Below are 17,693 nucleotides of genomic sequence, written 5' to 3'. Positions count from 1 at the left end.
AAACATCAAGGGCAACATTAAGTCATCTTGAACATTTACAGTTTCTTCTTTTGAACTTCAAAAAATATTGAGAAACAGGATCATCAAATCCTAATCACACACATGATGATCAAATCCCTCTTTCGTAAGTCTTCTATACTTTTCTAAGTAGTTTATTAAATTGTTCCTCTTAAATGCGTTAAGTTTAGTTTAGTTAATTTCTTGGAAAAGCTTGTTCATATTGTTCTTCGTTGTTAAGGGAATTGTTGTTTCTGTTCGATGATTTGTCCATTGTCATAGGTGGGAGTGATTTATTGTTTGTCAATTGGAATTTCCTCGATTTAGGTGGATGAAGTTGTGATGTTTGCGATTGTCTTTTAGCATATGTTAGTTTGTTTACTAAGGGTTTTGGGATTGTTTCAGTCTCCTATAAAGGTTGGGTATTTAGATATGTTGCTATAAATTGGTTTAGTCTGAATTTAGATAAATATGAGAAGTTAATAGAATCACTTTGTGCAAGTTTATAGAAGGGCTAGTCCCAGTTTCTCAACATGAGAAACATCAATGTTTCTCAAACATGGCAAATTAGTAAATAAAACAAACTTTGTTAATATTTCTTTTTTTTTTTTCTTAACTTTTTCCCCTCATCTCCTTCTTCCTCCCGTACTTCTTCCTCAAATCTCCATCAACAACCCAACTCCATCATCTTCCTTTGATCCTAACTCGCGACCCACCTCCACCTTCATCCTTCTTCTTCGTCCTCTTCCAACCTTCATTTTAAGTAGTACTCCATTAAAGCTATCAATTTTCTCCTTTTGAACCACCATTTTCACCACCGTATTTTCGGCGGCTTTGCCGCCAAATTAAAAGAAAACCCTAAGAAACAATGGAGAAATAAGGGTCATTGTTAACCCTAAAGGGTAGATGCATCATCCTAGCTCCTCCATTAAAGCTCCTGTTGAGTTTCTTCATTGAATTTCTTGTTTATCAATGGAAGTTGTCCTTCGCCTCTCCATTAAAATTGCTCTGTTAATGCTTGAATTCATCTATTTGTCAGACAATTACCATATTACCCAACTTAATAACTGAAAATGACAAAAATTACCCTTTTGAGATACATAGAATGTTTCTCATGTTGATAAACTTGTATTTTCTCGTTTATAGAATGCCACCTTTGGGATAAGCTCTTTCCAATTTATATACTTCATAATGTTTAAATCTAACTTAATATAGTCTAGCCAAGGCAAGGGCAGGTAAATTCCAATGTCATTGCATCATACGAAAGTGGGCTGAAACCAGGTTCAACGTATACATGAGATCGCAAATTCCTTCCCATAATTTTAACAGATAAGCAAAAACATACGAAGTAGTATTTTGTAATAAGTAGTCATACAGTAACAAAGAAGATTTGGTCTAGTCTAATTTACCAAAAAAAAAAAAAAGATTTGGTCTAGTGTGATTCTTACAAGATGAAGATGACATAGATCAGTATCTCATTTGTCAATTGAATCGGAGGTGGATAGGAAGAGATACAGATAAAGAAATGTAGAAAATTGAGGGGTATATTGAGTAATTTGCAGAGAAATGGTAGTTTCAAATGAAAATGAACTTGCATTCATGCAAAAATGGGATGATTTTACACAACTAAACTTAAATACTTGAACACCTTTCATGATTTAGGGCCCCTGTAGTCCAATGACATAATTGCAACAAAAACAGAGGCGATAGGTCAAACCGCAAAATTAACAACTATTCTGTCAGTTATACTCCATACTATGTAAGTAATACCTAATTCCTCTCAACGATATGCAAAATTTAGCAGCTGGCAAACTTACAATGCCAGTTTCCAAATTAACGAGCCATTCCCTTTTCGAGTTGAGTTTGAATCTTCAAGCCTACTTTGCAACTCAACAATAGTTACCAACAACCTATTTCTTCTTCTTCATCTTCTTGGCCATCTTCCTCTTCTTCTTCGTCTTCCTCTTCATCTTCGTCTTCATCTTCTTCCTCATCATTTTCATCCTCTGGAGAACTCTTATTACCAACATTTCCTATTTAAAATCCAAAGAAAGAATAACTAATATGATGATGAACTAGAAAATTGAAGTTAGCAGAGTACAAGCCCAGCTAGACACCGAGCTATAAACCAATGCCATGACACGCAATAAAACTTATTACCAACCAGAACTGAAATGAATTAAAATTAAACTAGACACCGAACTATACAATCTAAACCAATGCCATGACACGCAATAAAACCAATATGGTTGTACAAAAAGAGTAGTCCCCTAGGGACCTTGAAGAAATACTGATTTCACCTGTAATGAACATGCCTTAATGATGGTGAAAAAAAAAAAAGGACAGATTAGCATGCCTCAATGATGGTGAAGCATGGGCTCTAGCCTTTGGCTGTGTTTGGTAACTAGCTTATTTGAGCAAAATTAGCTTATTTGACAAACATTAGCTTATTCAAAGTGTTTGGTGGGAAGCTCTTTTAAAGAGCTTATTCCACTAAATAAGCTCTTTTTCAAAAAGCAGCCTTTTCAATTAGCTTATTCAATATCTTACAATAAATGACACTTATACCCCCATTTAAATTAAAATCCAACCACAACTACCTAACCTCACAATTAGTTTATTGGTCATTTCACGTAAACAACTTTAAGCAATCAGCTATTTACTAAACACTTATACAATTAGCTGATAAAATAAGTTAGTCAAATCAGTTAATACAACCAGCTAGTCAAAATCAGCTAACACAATCAGCTTCAGCTTTCGGCTTTCAGCTTATCACCAAACACGGCCAAAAACAGATTAGCAGGCAAGGCACACTAGTTAGACTCCTACAACATTTAAATCCTTTTGTACAACCTCTTGGATAGCACATTCATAGAGGGTGAATTAAAAAAAAAAAACTCCAAAAGTCATTTGAGAAAAAAGGGAGCTCCGGAAGAGGGGAGGGGGGTTAAAATCTGGAAATCCATTGTAAATTAGTTTTGCAAATGCCTCGGTCAGAAGTATTTTGAACAATTTATTCATTCCCATTTTTAATCATAAAAACATACTTCGTATAAAATAATCAGAGCACAGAATGTGCATTTACCTTAGCACACTAACTTCTGATTGGTTTAATCACTAAGGCATTCAGATAAGCTTCACCAAAATTGATGAACAATACTACTTTATTCAAGAAATTCATTATAATCATATCCAATACCTCACCTTAAATATATATTTATGTATTTATATTTTAATAAATAACGAAGTAGGTTAGAAGGAGATACAAGATATTTACCATCACTACTGAAAAGCAGATGACCAGAACACATTCCATCCTCAATTTTGACTAGTTCAAGAGTCATCCTTGGTCCAATCTCTTGAAGTTTGACAGCACTTTTTGTAGATGCACGGTTGACTCTACCAAGATCGCTCACAAGGTTAACATGTGCAGCTTCATCTTCAACTTCACTTTCAGATCCATAACCAGCCCTACAATAATGAAATAGAATACATTCAAGCAGAAATGGATGCACAAAATGTACAAAGGACAGCTAACTTTTCAAGTAAGAAGTTCAAGACTATCAAGGACTTCTGAATTCATACTCCCTCTGTTTCATATGTTCTTCCTACTTTGACTAATTTTGTCTCACAAAAAGAATCTAAGTTGAAATAACAATATTAAACGAAGGGAGTATCATATTTATGGACCAGTAAACATTGTTATCATCCATCAGGATGGAACAGCAGCCATTGTTTGTGGGAATCCCAACCAAGAAATTTTAACGTACACATATATCTAATATCAATTAAACAAAAATACATTGATTTTCAACATCAACCAAAAGAAAATATTCACTTTGTTTCAATAGTAAACATTTTTTTTCCCTTTTTCGGCAACGAAATTTTATGAAACACAGATACTACTAACCAAATAACAAACCATTCAAAGTAGCCAAAATCCAGGAACAAGACAAATAATACAAAGACTACAATTAAATTACAATACTGGAAATCAGAAACAAAGTGCCTAAGACTTAGGTAAAAGCAATCAATCAAATCACAACTTACCTAGAATTAGTGATACCCTACCATAGAAAGAAGTCAAGTGCAAGGAGGGGAAGATAGTTGAAGATTATTATTACCTTGTTACAAAATCACTCACATCCTGCAGGTTTCTTAAATCAGGGACCTGATGGTTCTGCACAAATTTTCTGAGTCTACGTGACACACCAACAGGTTGTAATCTGATAGAATAATGCCGAAAATCTATACGTTTAGTATCTTTATTATAGTGAATCAACACTATTCTCTGACATAAAGAAAGTTTGACCTGTAAGAGGAAACAACAAAATGAGTCCAAAATAGCATTAATCAACAAGATAATTAGAGCTAGCGATCAAATCACTTACTGTGTTAACATCAATAGATGGAAACATGTGCTGAAACATTCGAGTTGTCAGCATCAAATGCTCCTCTCTTACACATCAATCAAGACACAATTGAATTACTGAACATAGAAGACTGCTAAATAAAACCCTAACAGTCCAAACTCATAAAGAAGCAACAGAAGTTACTCCATTTACAACAGAACAACGTTTTTTGCACCAGAAATTACTCCATTTCTAAATTTGATAATATTTCAACTTAGTGCCGTAGTGGACTGGTGAGCTCATTAGCCCTTAGCTGAACTTGAATGAATCTGTTTCTGGGTAAAATATAACTTACTAACCCTTGTCAGAACTTTTAAACCTTACCACAATATATCTTAACTTATAAGCCTGAAGCTTATTATTAAAGAAGAAAGGTGCATAGCTTAAGTTATGTGTAGAAAGGAAATCAGGGGAAAAATATGAAAAGAAAGAGAAACACACAGAGAGCATAGAATCACCACGTCACAACTTCTCACAACATAAAAAAAGGGGCTGACCCACAACTCCCCAATCAAAAGAAAAAATTTCCTCCAATGAATATAAACATCCTGATACATGACAAAGAAGGAATGTGAACAAGTCTCATATCTCCCTCACATCTCCTCTCCCCTCTACTTGCAATAGTTTCCACTTTTCCAGTTCCCAATACTGACACAAATGCCAACGAGTCTACATGATGGTTAGCTAGAATAGCTACCTTTCTTGGCTTGAAAAAGCAACAAATTTAATGATGCGGTTCCAAAGGAGGACACCAGCCATACACTAAAGTGATCCACCAAACTCCGTTAATCCAAACATTTAAAAATACAGATATTGAAAAACCACGAAGTGAACATCAATATAGCTGGACACATTTTAATATACCCATCACCAAACCTGTCGACAGATTCTGTCCCAGGCGCAGGCACTGTTGGTCCACTGCAGCTCCAGTACAGGCCCTTGCTTTTGTAAACTCTCCCTAGCCAAGAGACCCTTGTTCAAAACACCCTAAGGGATCCACTTTCTCGTAGAAAACCCCCTTCAATTTCCTTCGGAGTGGACAGCAGATAACTCCCATTTTCTTTCGAAACCAACAGGTTCCAACAACCAGTAGAACAGGCAACTCCACCATAAAAAGTCATGATACAATAATAACTTCTAAATGTTGTAAACAAAGGGAAATACAAATTTTAGAAGCTTTGGTGATATGATGGATTCAGGAATCCTTTTGAAGATGTGCATTTTGTTCCAATACTTACTTGTCCCAAGCATCATACATGAAAAATCAAAAATTGCTTATCATTTTTACAGTGACCTGGCATGATATGTCCTCCCTGAAACTCTCTGAATTGAAGCATACACCACAAATGGTTCAGTAAAATCCTGTTTTTCTTCCTCTCTTCTTTGAAGGTAGGAAAGAAGGTGGTGAGTGCCTGAGAAAAGGGGCATTAATGGACCTCCACTGAGGTTACCTCTCCGATCTTTATCTCTACCCTGCCTCATTTACTCATCCTTGACATTTATGAGATGGCAGTCAGTTTGAGATTTTGTCCCAAGTTCTATCCATTCTCATTATTATTCTAATGAGCCGTATTAGCAACTCAAGCAACAGTTTTTAAGGAAGAACCTCTAATCTATAGACTGTACCATTCTGACATATATTCATGGTAACACATTGTCTGCAAATCTTATTGCATGCTTTTAGTAACTATACAGATGTGCTTACTACCCATCTTGGTAACACATCTTGATCCTACTCAACTTTTTACAAGAGAACTGAAAAATAACCCCTTTCATTCATAACAGTACTTCAAGAAAAATATCATAAGATATCCACTAATCAAAAGCTAGTGTAGTTACTTTACACGTATCATACAAGAGCAAGAGAACCCACAGGATTATATTTTCATTCTAATCATCATGAAAATAATACTTCCGTGCAGTAAATGGAAGCAACAAGGCATAAACTCTAAATAGATATTGCAGAGACTCACCAAAGGGGAGTTTTTGAATAGATCCTGGGGACATCGAGGTCGCAACTGAGCTCGAGCAACATCAATAGCCAATGAGTATTCATGGATCTTAAATGTAAGAGTTGGACCCTGTGGGGTCTTTGCAACTCTCAAAAATGGTCCAGAATGGGTTTTTGATAATATAAGGAAATGAGTTACACCATAGGTCCGGCAACATTCAAAAAGTCTTTGAGACTGTTCCTCTTCTTTTCCTGGATCACAGAACAAATCATTAAGAACCCATCATTATCTCATCATATAGCTAGCATTCGCTTAAACATAATTAGCCTTTGCAGAAATTTGTGACAATAAAACACCGGAGCCACAAGCACGGCCCAATCAAGTGGTCAAAAAACCAAAGGTCTTAATGACATTTTTTTATTTCAGCAACAGTTGTCCTATTCAAGGGTCTACTCTCCTGGATTGAGATATTCTCAGTTACTAGCTAAATACCACAAATGTACAGCCACAGCAGAAGTTTTAGTCCTTAAGAGGATCATGCAAGAGCAACTGTAAGCAAATGAAGAATTAAAAAGAAACTTTCTGTTCTACTAAGGAAGGGGCGGCAACTTTCAAATGAACGAAACAATATACTCATACTCAGTAACAAAGACCCTACAAAGTCTTAAACGACATTAGCAGGAATTTGCTAATCTCAAACACTAATAACCATCAAATTCTAACAAGTATTTTCATATAGAAGCAAGGGAAAGCTCTAAACTCAACTCTATTGAACTATATGCAACACTTGCTTTGATAAAAGACCATCAAAGCAAATCTAAACAAGACTTATCAATATAATCTCGCCGCATACTACATTTTAATTGGCAATCAATCGCCAATATCATTCATTTTTATCCAACAATTCTAAAATAACGAAAAGGGAATCAAAACCAAAGAACATTCCATAACATGTAAGACTCCCAGCGATAAAAATAAAGAAAAACAGGCCAAAAAAATCAAACCTTGAGCTTAAGGGCAGTGTATGGAAGCATCAACTTCCTTAAATCCATTTCAAGTTGTCGTGAAACCGAAGGAAGCTTAGTTCTGGAAAATACAAAACTTTGGGGTATCTTCTTCCCAGTAACATGATCAACAGTGGGTAGTTGCTGGTTCTTCACATTTGGCTTTACAACTACCTTCCTCTTCCTCCATTATTCCAACAATCCCAATTCATAAATATACATAAACAACAGAAAATTCATAATTCTAAAATAATTAATTCAGGGTAGTATTAATAAATGAGAATTCTTACATGACGAAATCGACCCATTGTAATTCTTGAGTTTACTTAACAATTAATTGTTTCCCTGTAACAAAAATAAGCAAATTTCAGCAACAACTTAATCAATTAATCAAGGGTAATCAAACAAAAGAACAGAAGTTTTTACCAATGACTTCAAATTCTGGAAAGAAGTTTGAATTTTGGGCAATTAAATTATAGTTCTTCAGTCAATTTAGGGGAAGGAGGTCGTATTTAGTTGGAAATCGAGAAATTGGAAGGATAATGAGCAATTTAGGGTTTAAGCTATAAGGGTTTTGCCCTTGCAATAAGCTTTGACGTTTTTGCCCTCGGTTTTTTTTTTTTTTTTTTCCTTTTGCTGCTTTCTTGTATTTTTTCTCTCTTCAGGTTTCATATTCTCTTTCCATTTCCGTAATTTTTAATTAATTTACAAAAGTTAGGTGATTTCTTCGTTTTTCTGGGTTCAAGCTGTATTCTTGTAGGAATTTTAAGGGCTTTTGTACTCAATTGATTTTTTTTTTTTTTTTTTTTTTTTTTTTTGGTTGATGATACAATCAGATTACTTGGAATGTCAATGCGGATTGATTACTGTGTATGTTTCTTGATGAAATGGATTCTTGTAATATTTTACTGCATGATGAAAACACCTTTTGCCAACATTGTTTGGTGTAGTGGTGGTTAACACAAAAAAAAAAAAAAAATAAATAAATAAAAATAAAAATAAAAAATAAAATAAAAAAAACTCTTATCGGATTTTAATAAATCTTTGGGGACAATTAATCTTCTATAAACCATGCATGTAATGAATCTGATAATGGGAATTTTGGTTTACTATGGGAAATAAATGATGATTTCATGACCATTTCTGAATTGGCTTTTACGGTAATTACAAGTTGAATTCGGTGAGAAACAACATTTGTTTCTTACAGGGGTGGAATTGTCTTAGAAAAATTAAGTTCAGGGGTGTTGTTGTAATTACTAAATTTGACAGTTCCGAAGGAGTGAACGGTAGGCCAAAGTTTTACTACGGTCTCACTAACTTTAGTTAGACGAAACCCAAGGAACGAGAATAGGCGAAAATTGAAACGAATGGTTTAGGGGCCGAGTTCGCCTTAGTCGTTGTTCAACTCGAATTGTATATGATGAATTGCAGATTGATCGAGCTGTGTCGAATTTGATCGGTATATTGTGTTCAGTTCTAGCTTCCTTTGATTGTTCAGTTCGTCCTTGCGTTATACTTCCTCCGTTCTTTTTTACTTGACCCGCTTTGACTTTTACACTATTCACTACCCCTTCTTTGACCGTCTTTTGGGAATAATATGTAAGGAAAAACATATTCATGTTGAATCTTTTTGAATTCGTCTCAATAAGTACTATCATAATATATAATTTTTATAATTTTTACTTATGGAAAATTAATGTTATTAATCGTTAAAGTTTTGCATTGACAAGTGTGATAAAAGAAACAGGTCAAGTAAAAAAGAACAGAGGAAGTAGTAAATAGTAATTGAGAAATTGAGGTATATATATTTGGTTTTCTCTGGTTTTGATTTGTTCTACTACGGAATTTGTATGTGCGTTGTGTTTATAAGCCATGTTAAACTTAATTTCATTCAATTTTGACATTGACGCCATAGCTGCATGTCGATTGATAATGGTTTATTCGGTAAACTTGTTAATGGTTTATTCGGAAAACTTGTTGGGAAAACTTGATAATGGTTTATTGGGAAAAATTATTAATGCTTATTGGGGAACTTGTTGGGAAAACTTGTTAATGGTTTATTGGCAAAACTTGTTAATGGTTGATGATGTGTTATATTTTTTGAACCGTCCCATATGCAGTTTGTATTTGTCAATTATTGGAGATAATGTGCTCAGTCGAACATGGATGTGGGATGCCAACAATGGTAATTTTGAAATAAATTTTGGTTTGAATTCACAATGACCATGTGAATAATGTAGGAACTATGGATGTAATTGGGCAATTATCATGTTAACAGGTTAATAATCGATTAGCAGATCCTCAGGGGAAAGTTCTACAAAGTGAACTCTTTATGGTATGGGTTTAGATAATATGTTAATTAGTCATTGTATTGAACAATCAAAACAATTGTATTGAAATTGTTAATGAAATTATGATGTTGTTGTGAAGGATGATTTTATTAGCGTTGGTGGTCAAGTGAAGGGAAATAGTGAGGTAATTAAGAAGCAAGGTGAAGTGTTTGGTAGGGTATGTGTCATTGTAGTGATGTGTTTGTTTTAAAAATTTGGAAGATTAAATGGGTGTTTTGTAATCCTATTTCGTGTCCCAATTTTTGCAGCCTCCAAATATGAATTGTCGTATTGAGACCTTTTCTAGAATATGCCACACATTTGATGATAGAAGAACTCGTTGGGTTAATGAAATGGTCGGGGTTAGGTGGGTTGTTGACTGTTCCAACTGACATACACTTACCTCGGCAGTTGGGTATTGGTTAATGAGTCGTATTGATCCTTGAATAAGGTGCTTATTGCTTCGGATGACAAACAATTTAGGTTACCCGTTAATCAAGTGCATTGGGTCTTAGGCATTCCTAATGGGGGCTTAACTGTCCCCACTGGTAAATCAATGTCATCTGTGTTGCAAGAAAAGGTGATCATAATCTAGGAAAAATATGGTCAACCCTCTAAGACAAGGTTAAAGAAGTTTGCCGGTAGAGTTTATACCTTTATAGGCATACCTATGAATTCTAAGTTGATGGAAAGGGTGGAGGGGAAATGGGAGGCACATGAGGAGGAGGAATTTAAGGCATTTTTCTTGTTGTTATCACTTGAAATGGTGTTATGTTCTACACAGTCTCCTAGGTTGGCTTGTGATTTGTTCCCTGCCTTGACTTGTGCTATGAATGCTGCTTCGTACAACTGGTGTGAATTGGTGTTGAATAAGTTGATGGAGAGTGTTACCAGTTTTTCTCGACGCCTTAACTCCACTGGTGTTGCTGGCGGATGTGATGGGTGTACAAATTTGCAGTGGTATGTATTTCAATTTTCAAACCCAGTCAATTTCTGTTAATGTTGGTTCATGGTTTTATTTTATTTGATATTTGGTGCTTGTGGTGCTTCAATATAGGTTTTTTATCTTGACAAGTTAAACTGGTTTCCTGTGCAACGGGATGAATTTCCCAGAATTAAGGTGTGGGACATGAATAAGCTTGGTATTGCCATTAAAGAGGATCGAATTGCAAGCGGAGGTGATCATGGACATTTGAGGGTTAGTGAAAACTTTGAGTTTATTGATTAATTTGGTTGTGTTTGTTAATAATGGGGTTATTGTTTAATATTTGCTTTTAGTGTGTGTTAGTTTTTGTAGAGTTTAGATGTAGCATATGGTGAGAGTCATCCAAAGGAAGCTAAGGATAGTAATGATCCTTCCGATCTGACAGAGGTACATTAATGTTTGTTTATTTGTGACATATAGTTGTTGATTAGCTGATTACCTATATTGTTTGGTTATTAGTGGACTTATACATGTTTTGTATGGATGCTAGGGTGTAGTTCATTAGTTTGTTTACCCTCCTAGCCATGGAAATAACACGAGGCGGAGGCGTGGTGCACCAAAAAACTCATTTCCACAGCAAGTGAAACGGCCTAAGCGAAGTAGTGCTAGGAGGTGTAAAGCAGGTTATGATTCATTAAATCCTCTTAACAGCAACATACCAAATGTCCCTAGTGAAGTACCATGTGCTGAAGTACCTCAGTTCTCTCATATTATGTGTGCTCTGTCAAGTGTTAACGGTGTAGGCACATCGAGGTGGTAAGTTATATAGTAAAGCTAAATGTTTTGTATATTAGTAGTCTCTGATATTTGTTATCTGACATGGTGTAGACATCTACTTGTAGGGTTTCGTAGTGACCCGACACTACGCGGAAGGAAACCCACCAAGACCCGCCCCTTAATTAAAATAATTAACAAGCATATTAAACTTAATCAAACAAGATTAAGAACAAGAATTATACCTTTGACGCGTGCTTCGCTCCCAAAGAGCTCTTACTTCAAAATCCCGAAAAGACGAGATCTCCGACGGATCGTACCCTCGACCCGACCCGAACGTCCTAAGTCTTGAAGGTTAGTCAAGACCCGGACAAAATAACTATGAGTTTTACGAATCAAAGGTTTACTCTTTCTTAGTGTTGCCTTATTAATTCCACTCAAGGTTGTATTCTCAAAATCCCAACCAAGTGGGTATTTATAGAGAATGGGGACTTGAAACCCCTTTTCATGATCAATGTGGGATCATGTGCAATTGCAATAATTTATTTAATTCCAAAATAAATAATTAGGCAAAAGCAATCACAAGCCAACAAGTGGCAAGAGGAGAGAATGGGTTAGGTGAGGACCATATCCCATGGGGGGACCATTGCCTTGCTCCCCAAGGGAAGCTTAGAGGCTTTGGTCCCCACCTCTCCTAAACCGCCACTCACAAGACAGCTGGGCTGGCTGCCACCTGGTGCTGCCAGCACGCACAACCACCTAGCATGCCTGGCTGGCACAGCACGCATCACCCAACCCAGTACTTGCGTGCTGCTAGCGAGCCACGCCTTGTGCTGGGCGCTGCTGCCTTGCTATCGCAGGCACACGCACATGCATGCGAGGCTCTCGCATAGCGATCACAGCCAGGCCAGCATACGCATGGCCCAGCCAACGAGCACCATTCGCCCATGCTCGCACAGCTACGCGCATCTAGGCCAGCACGCACTAGCGCTGTGCTTGGTGCGTGGCCTACGATGGTGCCTAGCACACACGCAAGGCCAGTGCTACCTGCCAGCTTGCTATGCTATGGTGCACACGCACACGCACACACGCATGTGCCTAGCACTGCGATGGTGCTGTGCGTGGTGCTAGGGGGCTGCGATAGCGCCCACACTTATGCACACACACATGGGTGCTGTGCTTGGTGCGATAGGGCTGTGATGGCGCCTAGCATCATGCTAGGGCTTCGATAGTGCCTAGCACACCATGGTGCGCCTAGCACACACATGGTGCACCTAGGCTTGCGATGAGCTAGCCTAGCCTAGCTACGACTACGCTCATACTTGTTGCTTGTGATTTTGCGACGCTCGGTCTCGACGCCCTAGGCTCGATTTCCGACGTCTGTATTCGTAAAACTCTGCTGACTCATTAAATCCTTTCGGATTAATTCGTCGTCTCGGATCGGTGGTTCAATTAGGTTCGACCCGAAGGGTTCAGTTAAGATTAAGCTGTAACATCAAATGTACATTGATATTACTGATCGGAAGCGGCCTCCACCTAGGCATTCCGATCACTTGACCTTACTGAAGAATTAGCTCCGTAATAATTCTGAACCCTTTATCGGAAGAATACACTTGTTGGAAGGACACCATTCCTTTCAATCTCCCACTTGTTCTTCCGGACAAGTGTGCATACAGTGTATAGCTCATTTCCTATGTCACTTAATGTTTCTTCGTGAACTATAAGGTAAGATTCTTTGTCATCCTTATTACGTTCAGAAGTGTTTCTCGATCTCCGAGTTCGACTGTCAATAAGCAGATGATTTTTAAAATCCATCTGAGCACGGCCATGCATTTTCACAGTCTCGCTCTTCGAGCGGCCTTGTAAACAACAAAACATTTTTCCCTATTGTTAGTAGGGGGACAATCCCAGTCTTGTATTGTAAGTTCTTCTTACTAAGAGGACATAGTATCCTGAGTGTTCTCGTTATAATTCCCAGTTACGACAGACGTTTGGAAACATCAAAGAGTCTAGTACTCAAACAAGAAAACTTCACAGTACTCATGGTCGGAGGAAACAAGTTCCGATAGTCATAATGAGAAATGTACTTATGACAGAATTTAAATTTTCTTAAAGTACTCTCATAGGTCTTATCCAGTACAGTTCCAAACTGTGCCTGTGCAAATGATTTATGACCGTCACGTCCTCGCAGCACAAGAAACGGTGTTGTAAATCATACTACACACTAATCTATGGCGGTCATCAATCGTCCATCTGTTAGATGACCTCGATTAGGGACAATTTTCGATTTAATATTCAATGTTCACTTAACAGGTGTTTCTTTATCCAAGACATGGTCTTGATACCCTGTTTTGAATATTTCCGTAAATCGAATGGACTCATTATTTAATTCTAAACCACAATTAAATAGTGATGGAGTGAATGATAATTTTGCAAAAATTAATTACTCCATTAATGAATGGTTTTGATATAGTGTCTTACATTAAATATCCTACTTAATTAAAACACATGTACAAGGAATTTTAAAGCCAGTCTCTAACATGCTTGATTCCCATCGCCTCAATGTGCTTGTTGTGTTTCACTTGAGGCAGCGGTTTAGTCAAAGGATCGGCTACATTATCATCTGTGCCAATCTTACAAATTCTGATTTCACCTTCGGATTTCCATTCCCTTATCATGTGAAATTGCCTTTGCACGTGTTTGACCTTCTGGTGCTCTCTTGGCTCCCTGGCCTGAGCGATAGCTCCATTGTTATCACAATAGAGATCTATCGGCCCCTTGATTAAGGGTACAACACCAAGTTCACTAATGAACTTGCGAATCCAAACAGCTTCCTTGGCAGCTTCTGAAGCGGCCAAGTACTCGGCTTCAGTTGTAGAGTCTGCAGTGGTGCTCTGCTTGGCACTCTTCCAGCTAAACGCTCCTCCATTAAGACAGAATATGTACCCCGACTGTGACTTGAAGTCGTCTCTGTCAGTCTAGAAGCTAGAGTCGGTGTAACCTTCAACAACCAGTTCTTTGTGGCCTCCATACACCAGGAGTTTATCCTTGTTCCTTTTCAGGTACTTAAGGATGTTTTTAGCCGCAGTCCAATGCGCCTCTCCTGGGTTCGATTGGTATCGACTCGTTGCACTCAGGGCATACGATACATCTGGCCTTGTACATATCATGGCATACATGATCGATCCAATTAGCGAAGCATATGGGATCTGATTCATTCTTTCTCGCTCAACAGGTGTCTGTGGACACTGTTTCTTGCTGAGAGTTATGCCATGGGACATGGGTAAATGCCCTCTTTTGGCATTCTCCATGTTGAATTGAGCCAGTACCTTATCGATGTAAGTACTCTGGCTTAATCCAATCATCCTCTTAGATCTATCCCTGTAGATCTTGATGCCCAATATGTACTGTGTCTCTCCTAAGTCCTTCATTGAAAAGCACTTGCCCAACCAGCCCTTTACGTACTCCAACAATTTTGTGCTATTTCCAATGAGAAGTATGTCATCGACATACAGGACTAGGAATGCAATATCACTCCCACTGACCTTCTTGTATACACAAGACTCATCTGGATTCTTGATAAAACCAAACTTGCTAATGGCTTCATCAAATCGCAGATTCCAACTTCTGTTGGCTTGCTTTAGTCCATAAATGGACTTCTTCAGCTTGCAAACCTTTCCAGCATTGCCTGGATCGACAAAACCTTCTGGTTGTGTCATATACACAGTTTCTTCCAAAATTCCATTAAGGAAGGCGGTTTTGACATTCATTTGCCATATTTCGTAATTGTAATATGTAGCAAACGCTAGGATGATCCGGACGGATTTTAGCATTGCAACTGGTGAAAAAGTTTCATCATAGTCAATCCCGTGGACTTGTCTATAACCTTTTGCCACCAGTCTAGCTTTGTATATTGATACATTTCCATCCTTGTCTGTCTTCACTTTGAAGATCCATTTGCAACCAATGGGTGTATAACCCTCGGGCAAATTCACCAAGTCCCAGACTTGATTTTCAGACATGGAGTCCATCTCGGATTTCATGGCCTCTTGCCATTTTGCAGAGTCGGGGCTCGTCATAGCTTGCTTGTATGTCGCCGCCTCATCACCATCCATGACTAGGATTTCCTGATCATCGGTTAAGACGATACCGAGGTATCTGTCTGGTTGAGATCTTTGCCGTTACGACCTACGAAGGGTGATCGGTTGAGCATTTTCATTGTCTATTTGATTCTGACCAATCTTCTTAGATGCTTCCAAAGTATCTAGATTGTCAGTTTTGTCAGGTTGACATTGTTGCTCGTCCTCTCGAACTTCGTCGAGTTCGATTTTCCTCCCACTTGTCATTTTGGAAAGGTGATCCTTCTCCAAAAAGACACCATCACGAGCAACAAATACTTTGTTCTCGGATTTATTGTGGAAGTAATACCCTTTGGTTTCTTTTGGATATCCCACAAAGAAACACTTATCCGATTTTGGGTGAAGTTTGTCTGAAATTAATCGCTTGACATATGCTTCGCATCCCCAAATCTTGAGAAAAGACAACCTAGGAGGTTTCTTAGTCCATAATTCATATGGAGTCTTTTCAACAGCTTTTGACGGAGCTCTATTCAGTGTTAGTGCTGCAGTTTGTAGCGCATGTCCCTAGAAAGAGATAGGGAGTTCACTAAGACCCATCATTGATCGAACCATGTCTAACAAGGTCCGATTCCTCCGTTCGGACACTCCGTTCCATTGAGGAGTTCCGGGAGGTGTCAACTCTGAAAGAATGCCATTTTCTTTCAAGTGATCGTCGAATTCATGGCTCAAATATTCGCCACCTCGATCCGATCGAAGTGCTTTAATTTTCTTGCCAAGCTGATTTTCAACTTCTTTCTGAAATTCTTTGAATTTCTCAAAGGATTCAGATTTATTCGACATTAAGTAGATATAGCCATATCTACTATAATCGTTGGTGAAAGTGATGAAATATCGGTAACCTTGTCTTGCGGGTGTGCTCATTGGTCCACATACATCCGTGTGTATTAGACCTAATAAGTCACTTGCCCTTTCTCCCAACTTGGAGAATGGCTGTTTTATCATCTTGCCTAATAAGCATCCTTCGCAATTTTCAAACGACTCTAAGTCGAATGAGTCAAGAACACCTTCTTGAAGAAGTTTCTTGATGCGCTTGATGTTAATATGGCCAAGACGACAATGCCACAAGTAGGTTTGATTTGACTCGATGGTCTTAGCCCTTTTGGCAGTATTCTCGATGTTATAAACCTGTTTGTCTAGTGAAAGCACATAAAGACCATTTTCTGAATGTGCCTTACCATATAAAACATTATCAAAATAAATAAAACAACTATTGTTTTTGATTCGAAATTCGAATCCTTTGGCGTCCAACGCCGATATTGAAATAATGTTTTTGGTCACTCTAGGAACATGATAACAATTTTCAAGTTCTAGAACAAGCCCTGAGGGCAAAGACAAATTGAGAGTTCCAACGGAGACGGCAGACATCCTTGCTCCATTGCCGACCCGAAGCTCGACCTCTCCCTTCTCTAGCCTCCTATTTATCGTTAGTCCCTGAGCATTGGAACAAAGGTGTGAGCCACATCCGGTATCTAATACCCATGATGTTTTGCTAGCGAAGTTTAAGTCTATAACGAAAATACCTGATGAAGAAGCAACGTTGCCGTTCTTCTTATCTTCCTTGAATTTGAGGTAATCCCGTTTCCAATGTCCCTTCTTCTTGCAGTAGAAACATTCGGAATCAGATTTAGAAGAGGCTGCCTTCTTGTCCTTGCTGCCCTTGGAAAATTTTGACTTAGGCGGGAATTTCTTCTTTTTCCCATTAAAGCTCTTCTTTTTGCCCGGACGTTTGAATGGCTTGCCCATCCTCACCATGAGCATGTCATGCTTCCCCTCATCCTTGAGGGTTTGCTCGGCTTGCTTCAACATACCATGAAGCTCGGTGAGGGTTTTCTCCATGCTATGCATATTGTAGTTCATCTTGAACTGATCATAGCCTTTGTGAAGGGAGTGGAGAATGATGTCAATTGCCATTTCGGTTGAATACCCAGCATCAAGCCTTTCCATGTTCTCAAATAATCCAATCATTTTGAGGACATGCGGGCTGACTGGCTCTCCTTTCTTGAGCTTGCTCTCAAGGATTTGCCTGTGGGTTTCGAACCTTTCAGTTTGGGCCTGCTCTTGAAACATATTCTGAAGCTCAGAAATGATCTCAAAAGCCGTCTCCGTTTCAAAGAAAGTCTTTTGAAGGTCCGGAGACATAGTGGCCAACATGATGCATTT

At 38.1% G+C, this 17,693-nt stretch overlaps 1 pseudogene; it reads right to left on the bottom strand.

Moving 5' to 3' along the window:
* Window positions 1-1,567: 1,567 nt before the first annotated feature.
* LOC110739258 lies at window positions 1,568-8,106 on the bottom strand (annotated as a pseudogene).
* Between the last annotated feature and the right edge of the window lie 9,587 nt (window positions 8,107-17,693).

This window comes from Chenopodium quinoa, unplaced genomic scaffold (assembly GCF_001683475.1).
Source record: "Chenopodium quinoa cultivar QQ74 unplaced genomic scaffold, ASM168347v1, whole genome shotgun sequence".
Lineage (NCBI taxonomy): Eukaryota > Viridiplantae > Streptophyta > Magnoliopsida > Caryophyllales > Amaranthaceae > Chenopodium > Chenopodium quinoa.
Note: the sequence above shows the minus strand (reverse complement) of the source record. Positions and strands in the feature narration are given on the sequence as shown.